Genomic DNA, 9,888 nt, shown 5'->3' on the forward strand with positions numbered 1-9,888 from the left:
TCTGAAAACTCGCTGACCATTCGGCTTGACTAGTCTCGCTATGCGCTCAGAGCAAGAGCGGCTCCCATTCTGCCAGATCCTAACCTAACCGCGCCCAGTCGAAGACACCATGAGATGGGGGCTGTGTAGTCGGGCTACTGTCGGCCTTCCCGTTAGCGTCCGCTGACGTGGTAGCAGCAGGTTGGCTGTCGCCTTCCTTATGATGCCGTTTACGACGGAACATATCCCAATTTATGAGCCGGATCTTGCGGTCGGGCGAACTGGTAGCGGCGGCTGCGACCTGCGTGGCTGCGATATAGTGGTCGCTGCCTATGGTTTCGTCTAAGCTGGTCCACACTGTTATGCCTGGCGTGCCTTCCGGCCCAAATAAATAAAGACGCGGACTCCCCGACCAGGATTTCCAGGAAACCATCGTGAAGGCTGTTGAGACTTCTGAAGAAACCTGTCTGCAAGGAATGGTGTTCGCGGAAGGCATGGCAGAAGCAGCGACGCCATTGGCGTCCCCACGACGTGGTCGAGCATGCCATCGGGTCCACGAACGGAGCTTTGTCCTCATCAGACACGCTGCGGTTGACGATTGACAGAGAGCTGCGCCTTCGACAGAGGTTCCGCACTTCTGACAACAGGCGAGGAAGTGAAAGGTCTTTCACCCCCTGCTGGAAAACGGCTTGACATTCCTGTGCAACGTGAGCCCACATTCCTGTGACAAGTGGCCGGATTCCTGTGTCACGTGTGCGCATTCCGGACCCACGTGCGCGCCCACGAGGAAGCTGTGTTGACAACAACATGACCGTGCCTTGTGCCCTTACCATCGACGAGCTGAGAGAGCATCAAGACCGCCCCTGCCATGGGCGGTACCATCAGTGTCATCATCTGCACGTTTGATTGGACATCATTCTTCGAACTGTATTCCTCAGTCAAGGATCTGGGGAATACGAAAAGTATTTAACGAGCTGCTGGTTTGGTACCAGAGGGACCACTTTTAAAAAGAGACCCTTTGCTGGCCGGAGAGACGCCCGTCTCCTAAGACTCCCTTTTACTGAGAGGCATTCTCAGTTGCCCTTACTTGTACATAATGTTAATAGTCTGTATAAAGTTTTCCTTGGTTTTTCCTTCGTAACCACATCTCCGATCCTCCTCGTCCCTTCTCCGGCCCGACCACGCCACCGAAGACCCAAAAGCTGGTGGCAGCGGTGGCAGGACGCTACCTGAGTCCCAGCAACTAGTGATCATGCAGCGGTGAGATCGAAGCCTGGGCGTGCCAACAACTGGTTGGCAGCTATGGGATGCCCACGTCAAGTCACAACCTCCAGTGGACCCCGGCAGCTACGTGATTGACGGCATCAACTATGCTTCAGAAGAACGAGAGATCGACAAGTCAGGTCACCGGCTCCAACGGACCCCGGCAGCTACGGGACTGACGGCGTCAGCTGTATCTCGGCAGGGTGAGTGCCCGATGTTTGCCATTCATTTCGTCAGACCGCATTAGCACAGGTAGATGCTGGTATTGGGATTTTGGTTATCTGGGGAATGATATTTCGGCAGTTTTGTGTATTGTTTGCTTTAAGGTGAAGCGTGTGTTTTAGCGGGGATTAGCGACACGAGTGTGATCCGCGATGGAGCAGTTCAAGGTAAAGGACCTCCTTGAAATTCTGGAAGAACTGGGCATTTTGGCAGACCCCACTAAAACACGAGAAGCGATCATGGATGTTATATGGGCGGAGGAGGTGACAGTCGAGGAGGCAGACGAGGCATAGGAGACGATTTTGGAGCGAAAAGCAGAGCAGGAAAATAGAAGGCTCCTTGAGGAGAAAGATAAGCGTCACTTGCTTGAGGAGATAGAAAAACGAAGGCTCACCGAGAGAAAAGAGAAGCGACAGCTCCCTGAGCAACAGGAAAGGCGAAGGCTCCGCGAGGATCAAGGGCAGCAATATCTTCGTGAGCAACACGAAAGGCGAAAACTTCGCGAGGAGCAACTCTGGAGAGACTGGCAGGACATGAGCAGCAACGCGAACGAGAGCTGCTGGAGCTCATGCGTCTAGTTCAGCGGCGTAGAGCTCGAGATCGTTTGCAGACTTTCCAGATAGGTGAGAGCTTCAGAACTTTCCTCGGAACTTTCGAGCGGATCTGTAGGGAAGACAAGCTAGACCAGGGCGAGTGGGCAACGATGCTGGTTGCTATCCTTCCTTGTGTTGTCGGCGCCGTTTTAGCGCGGCTGTCCGACGAGAACGCCGACAACTACGAAATAGCGAAAAGAGCCATCTTGCGCTTCTTCGGCATACGTATTGAGGCGGACTCCAAAGGTCGAAGTGATGGCGGTGGGCAGCGCTCCATCAATGTGTCTGTGACCAGCCCAGGAACCGCGCTTGGTCACCTAGGGACACAATTGTTTCTCACGAGAGCAGAGGCAGAGGTTCCGCGCCAGAAAGACTGCGGTGAGTTTGTGTGCCACCGCACCGAAAGGCAGGCTTCTGGGGAACAGCGTCACGGAGAGTCACTTGACAGCGACGCTGAAGCGTCTAGTCAGAGCGCAGCGTTGGCTGAAAAGGGCGATGGCGCTCAGATTGTTGTTACCTGGAATGGCAATGACGCCGCTCCGAAATCCACAATTAAGGACAGCTCGTTTTTCTGTTGCAGGAGGTTCGAGACGTGTGAGGGCCGGGAGTGAAAGTGAGGGGCTTGAGCGGGGTAGAGGGCGATGTTTGTTTTAATGGCTCTTGTTGCACCGCGTAGAACGGGAGGAGGGGAAACTGCTCTCTCCAGTTCACCTTGTGGGTTGCTGGGTGCTGCGGCGTCCGGAACGTTGACGCCATTGTCTCACTACCACTGCGGGTCCCCCACCACGAAGGTTGCAGGTCATGGTTGCTGGCTACGGACTTGCTGGAGCTCTGTGCTGACTTGGACAGTAAAAATGCGTTCGTTTCGCCCTTACTGCCCCGTTCAGATAAAACCCGTCTGCGTGTGCGTGCGTGCGTGTGCGTTGACACTCGATGGTACTCATGAAAGATGGCATCCTCATGCAATCTGACATGTGAAGGTTAGATTAATGATTGGACGCGCGAGGTTCCTCCGGACAACCTGGATCGCACAAGTCCCACCGCTGGGAGCACCTGCCATCCTAGGGCAGTGCTGTGCACTAGAAGTGATATGAGGACTCCCAGGATCTATGAATATTAAGCAGAGAAAAAAGAATTCTGCATATATGGGCATTAACCCATTATCTATCGCGTCATACCCTTAAGGCGGAGTGCGGGTCGCGGTACGGCGGCGACTGCCTTCACGAAGTTGGCGCGCAGATCAGAAGGGGTGCGGCGGCGAAACTGCGGTGGCTACGAAAGCTACGCAGAGATAGAATTGACAGTTGCGTGCCGTCGCGTTACATCACGCCGCAGCGCGTGGCGACGGCGTTCACAAAGTGAGCAGGCGGGCTTACGCCTTCTCACACGTAAGCTGTCTTAAGTGCGCCCCCCCCCCCCCCCCCAAGCCGATTTTTTTAAAGAACTTGCGATTTCGCTGTGGCGGTGCTCCGAGGAGGCACAGAGACAGACCTTGAGCCGTTTAGCAACCGCCGTAGCTGGGCGGACGCCGTGCGCTCGCCGTGCCGTCTGTCATGACGTCGCACCGCGCGCCTCGCCGCCGTTTGGTATGACGTCACACCGCTTACCTCGTCGTTGCGCTCGCCTCCGCTTGCTTCGCCAGCTGTGTCGCATGCCTGATAACATGTCGGAAGATTGAAAAGGAGAGCTCGCGTTCGCCGCAACCACAGTTGAGGCGGCAGTATGGACGGCGACAAGTGGGCTAAGCAGAAGGAGGCCTGGAATCGACAGCGGAATCGACAGGTCACTCTGAACAACCATGATCAAGCGCAGCAGTTTCTAAGATGCTGGAGATGTTTATCAGTGTTTTAGGCAGTTTATCATCTGGGAATCCTGGAATCCTGGTTCTCTTCATTCCCTTTCTATTGCCTCAGCCAACAGAGAGGCGGCTGGGTGACTAATCATTGCCATTCGGCCACAGCTCCACCCCGGCTTCCCAGTGGCCTTTGCCATTGGTGCTTTTTGGCGGGAATTAGGGACCCGCTTGGGCGGCCGCGGGCTTCGCGACTGTCCGAGCTGAGCCCAGTGAGAGACTCCTCCAAGACAGCGTAAGGTGCGTACGCTACTTTTTGTCCGCATCGGCCTTTGCCGTTCGGACCAGTGCATACTCGAGCTGGTCAGCACGGGTCCACTGACCTGCAGCGGCTCGAGCTTGTCCAGTGGGGTCCAGCGACCTCCGACAGGCGTACCTTGCGTTGTCTGCCCACTCCCTCTCGCAAACGGCCCAACGACTGACACGAGAGATAGAGATCACAGCACTTCCGCGGGGACATTGTGCTGCAGCGGCGTGCTAGCGACGCGCATTGCTCTTGTCGCTCCATGCGCGAAGCGGAGCCTTGCTCCTCGCGCGTTCCCGGGACGGGGTGACTGCTGAGTGTGTGTATCGCTACAGGACGACGTTGATAAACGTCTCCTTTGTGAACTCGGAGGCCTGTTTTCCTTGCGGCGAGTCGTTCTCCTCCCTGCGGAGGCTGAGTGCGCCGCAGCGATGTCCCCTCAGGGTGCGTGTGCTGACGGCTGATCGGGGCACTTGGCTCTCGCGAAGCCCGAACCCGCGGTGGTTGGTAGCCTGTGCCCACTGAGAAACCCACACTCTCTAATGTCCGCTCCCATCTCTAAGTTGAGAGCGGCCGAGAGCGATCGCCATTCTTAACCCCACATCCGCCAACCGCACTTCCGCCTCCGACTTGTTTTCATTTTGTGGGCACAAGATTTCAGAAAATTGCTTGAGTTCATCGCCTGCCTGATTGCGTGCTGTCTATCACCGGGCTTCCAGTCGAGGCCGCGTGATATTTGGTGTAGGTGCAGATAGGTGCAGGGCAGCAGTTCGTGGTTCGCACGCCTCCGTCAAGCCGCGATACAAACTCTCGTGGTTTGCCTCCTGAGGACTTTATACCCACCTGTCGACTATAGAGTCAAGCCTGATTTTGGATCACTTCCAGATAAGAGCAGCCAAAAGAGCGAAGACTCGGCATCAGCCATAGTGTTTCTTGCAACGACAGCTCCGGTTAGTTTACACCAGCCCTGAATGCCGCTTATCGCCAACGGCTCAACCGTTGAGGATCCCGAGTCTGGCTCAACCAGTTTGAACGTGCGGCCGTTTTCAGCAACTGCGGCTACCCGACGAAAATGAGGAGCGTTGTTGGAAAGCACCGCAAGTATGTGGTACGAGAACCACAAAGATTGCTGAGCGCCGTGAAATTCGTTCAAAAGAGAGCTGCTCAAGGCGTTAGTCAGATACAACTCAAGGGAGCGGCAAACGACCCTCAAAGGACGCCCTCGAGCCAGTGGCGTCGACCGATTGTCATGATGTCCCGGTTAACCCCGTTTCATGGAAGCACCTGACAGCCACCTGAGGTGGTGCTCTAAGCAATTAACCGCGACGTCACGAGCAACGGTCGACGTCATAGGATGGAGGGTCCCCTTTGAGGGCTGCTTGCCGCTTCGTTCTTGGCTAGCATCGTCCGGAAAGAAATAGCGCAACTTCTTGCTGTCACGTATGCAGCACATAAGAGACAGTGGTTGTTCAGGTCGATAAAATAAAGGACCTCCTTCGTTGCGCTGACCCTGGCATAGCGAAGACAATGAAACCTCTTTGATGCGACATGTTAAGGAGTTATTCTTCACCGGTATGATTCGAAGCCCACCAAACGCCGTCTCTGAATCGATCAGTGAACCATCCACGATTGAGAGGACCTTAAATGCACAAGCCCGCCATTACCAACGACCGCTGCAAGTCTTCTCGGCAAAGCAGCCCGGTCAGCACAGCTGCAAGCAGGGACAACCTGCGTGATTATCGGGGAGGAGCTGCGTCGGCTACTGCCGTTTTCAAAGCCCAGCTGCAAGCAGCCACTCTATCGTGCTCGTGCATAAGGAGGTGCATGCAGCAGATGATGCAGGGCGAATATTTGCCCTGCATCAGCACGTGTTTTTCTTGCAGCATTTGCAGAAACTGCGAAATTTCTGAGAGGCCTAGTTCTTCTTAGTAGACATATGGCTGGACACAGATGGATACTATGGTCTAATTACTCCCTTAATTGGGTGCTATATTGACGATATAATAAATAGAATATATGGTATTACTGTGATGAAATTCTGTCAATTGTCGCAATTTCCGTAGTAATCTTAGCAGAATTAATTTAATAAATTCACTTATCGCTGCGATCACCGTAACCTGATACACTATACGTGCAAGCAGCTGTTCTTGGCAGAGAAAAAGGTACCAACCTTTTTGTATACGTGGGGGTTTCCTATGAAAGGCTCAAAAAAAGTAACGAGCAAGAGAAGAAAAGATAAAAGAGACAAGCACGAAATAGGTAAGGCCGCGTGTAGACCAATTCCTAAAAGACGGAACAACATTTGGAGCCAAAAGTACAACTGGCAAGAAAAGGAAAGGAAATCAGAAAGCAGCCTATGAGAAACGATCGCCTCCCGAGAGCGCATAATTGGCATCCGGCCGACCTTTCAGGGAATCCCAACAAAGAGAAGGACGAAGGGAGCTCGTCCCATGCTTGCGCACCAAGCGCCACACGTGTCCTCGTTCGGCGCTGGCCACCAGGCGATCGTGCTTTTCCGGCTTCGAATCGCCCCCGATCTCCAAAGCCTGCGTCCTTGCTGCTGTACGGGACAATTCAGCGGCTCCCTGCTGTCTTCTCGTCTCCCGCTAGGCGATCAGCATTTCAGCACGCTATTCAACCAAACTGGCGGCGCAGGTGGCCTTCGCGGGTGACAACTTGCAGCAGTGGCCTCCTTCCGGCTGGATCCCGGTACGGCGCGTGGGCCTAGAATTGTCACCGCACCCGGAGCTGTCGTCGTACATGGACCCTGTTGTTGTGCACCCTGCTGCGATGACGCACCACTGCCCCTACAGGCTTCAGCTGCTGCAATTAGCGTCGACCCAGAGCTGCTCCTTCGTGCTGTATGAGCAGCTGCTGGGAAGCAAGTGGCTGGCTTACATCGGCGAGATGTGCGCCCTCCGCACCGAGGCAGGAAGCGTTCCTCTTCTCGGCAGCGCACTGGTGAGCGTTCTGCGCCTAGTCCCGGCCCTGGAACACCTTGGCAATTTCGCGCTGAAAAATCTTCCCATTGCCGTGCATTCCCAATGCGAGATGTCTCACGATACAGAGCACGACGGTCGGCATGACCATATGGACAAGCCTGGAGTCAACGCTGGGCACAATGTCATCGCCTTCCGCTCCCAGCGGACGGTGCTACTAGTTTCTCAGGACTCCGGTCGTCTTGATGAAGGCGACCAGCTTGTGCTGCTGGTTCCCCACCATGCTGTCGATAGACTGTCCAGCCTGGCTGCAGACACTTTGGTCGCACTACCACCCGGCTATCGCTGTCACGAAGAGGCAGAACTGCTCGCGAACTTGCGTCATGGGCTCGTCCAGGCCTCTGGTCGAGTCCTCCGTAGCTCTGCAGACTACACTGTGCAGACACCTGGAGTGCTACACAGTCTTCATATCGTCGATGACGTGGCAGACCTCTCTAACCTTCTGCGAAACATCCTGCAGGTTATTGCCGAAAGCCTCGCTCACGACGCCCTTGGAGCGCGTGGGCTATCCTGCCCCGGGATCGTCAAGCGAGACGAGGAAGAACATAGGCACCTCCTGCTGGTCCCGTCCTGGCCTCTACCCGCAGTCCTCCAGTAGTCCTGGTGGGCCAGCTGGGCGTCTACCATCTGCAGTGGCTTCGGTGTCGTCGAAAAAGAAGCGGAAGAACTCTCGCAACAAAGCACGCAGCATGAGTACGGCAGTGCTCCTAAGATGTCTGCCTAGGGGAACGTTCGGGACTTGATGAGGCCCCTGCAGGACCTGCGCCGGGAGCTGGTCATGCCACACTACCGCATGCCTCAATGCCGCCGTCGTCTTACATCCAGGCATGACCGACACAAGGATTAATGAGTGGAGCCACCTCACATTGACTCATTGATACGCCATTGATGCCATGATGCTTTTTCTTCACACTGACTTGAGACTGCGACTTTAGGCGAGAAGCCATCGACGTATATATCGCAGCGAAACTACATATACCTGAGGACGCCTGCCGCCACGCATGACCTGCACTCCATGATCTCTTGCAATACGTTCGTGCATTTCTTTTTGCTCCCCTTCGTTAACTATATGTGCCATATAGTGACGATAATGTGCTGCGGTATAAATGCAGACTTATTCAGTCGACCTTGGCGTTTTCTACTCATTGTGTTGCTTCGACTGCCGATGAGACATTCGTCCTGTTTGCCAGACGAGCGAAGTTTGCTGTAATCGGCCCTGACTTTAGTCTTTTTTAGTTGCGGATAAAAGGGAGGGTGGTTGTTGCCCACAGATAAAGCGCTAAACGTGCTGCCTTGATTCCGGGGCCCTTTATTTCTGTCTGAAGTCGAAGGCTTCGCATTCTCGTGTAGATGGTTTACGCGGGGAAATCAAAAGTGAAGAAAAAGTATTTACTTACCCAGTTTAACGACGTTAGCCTGATTTCTGCCACAGGAGAAGTGTTCTATAAAATCTAATACCGTATCGTATCGCTCAGCCGGCTATTGATGATTGTTGGATGCATATTGGGGCCTCAAGTTGTCAGCATGCTCGCTAGGTCTTTTCCTTTCAAACTTAGTGGTGCTATCTATAATTCGCCATTTTTGTTTAAATACAGTCTACTCAGCGTTACCTCTGATCAATTTTCAGTCATAAGCTTATATCCTATCACCGCCCTGGTTTTCAGCCCCCAATATTACAGACGGTTTTTGCAAACGTCTACCACAAATTCATTCACATTAACTTCATCACAAACGACCAACGCCTCAGGAAGAGTGATTGTGTCTGCATCGAGATCTGAATGGATACTGCCACATTATTGTAAAAAATGTTCAATTCTTTCTATTGATTTACCCCACACTGCACATGTGTCATCTTATTGCTTTAATTTCTTTTTGTAGCTGCGCGTTCTAAGATACCATGATATAGCTACAAAGAGCTGGGTGCTACCTCATGACTTAAAATAGAACGATCATTTTCCTAATTTGCCTTTTCCATCTTCAATACAGGTGTGTAGTCTCCTTTGTTTTCATTGCATCAAACATTTGACATGCTACGCGCACAACTGTGTAAGAGAAGGGCGAGTGACAGATCGCATGATCGCTCTGAACAAAAACACCAAAGCTTATTCTGAAGTACACAATTGTGTAAAAAGCGAACTCGCAGCTTTTTCTCAGTATGTGCAGCACAGGCCTAGCAGTGATTTTCTTGCTTCAGGGAAATTTCGCATCCTTCAGGTAGCAAATCACTGGTTTCTAATGCCACATGGCGAAAGCAGTAAATATTTCGCAAAAAAAAATATGAGCAGGGTAGCGCGTTGTCCGCCATTTCTGTGCAGACATACTTTGCCATTAGTAGTAACATCAATTTCTTTCTTTGCGGTTTCAAGCGTATTATGCACCTTCCAAATGGAAATTATTTCAATGATCGTTCGGGTGTTTGCTTCATAAGTTGCGGCATTTCTGTGTTGCTATATCTATCAATTATGACCTTTTGTAGGAGAGTTTTCACATCCCTTCCAAAAATTAACCGCCAGTATTTTGCGCTGGAAACCTAACAAATTTTTTTCTTAAGCAGCTGAATATAATATTTAGGTGGATTTTGATAGTAAAACTTTTATTTCCAACAGTTTGAGGGGATTTGGGCCCCTCGCCTAAACGTTGACCGGAAGGTGTTGGCCCCTGACGGTGTCTTCGGCCAGTTGGACGACCTTTGTCGTGGTCTCCGGATCGGAACTGAGTAGGAGAGCCTCCCATTGG

Source organism: Amblyomma americanum, chromosome 1 (genome assembly GCF_052857255.1).
Source record: "Amblyomma americanum isolate KBUSLIRL-KWMA chromosome 1, ASM5285725v1, whole genome shotgun sequence".
Classification (NCBI taxonomy): Eukaryota; Metazoa; Arthropoda; class Arachnida; order Ixodida; family Ixodidae; genus Amblyomma; species Amblyomma americanum.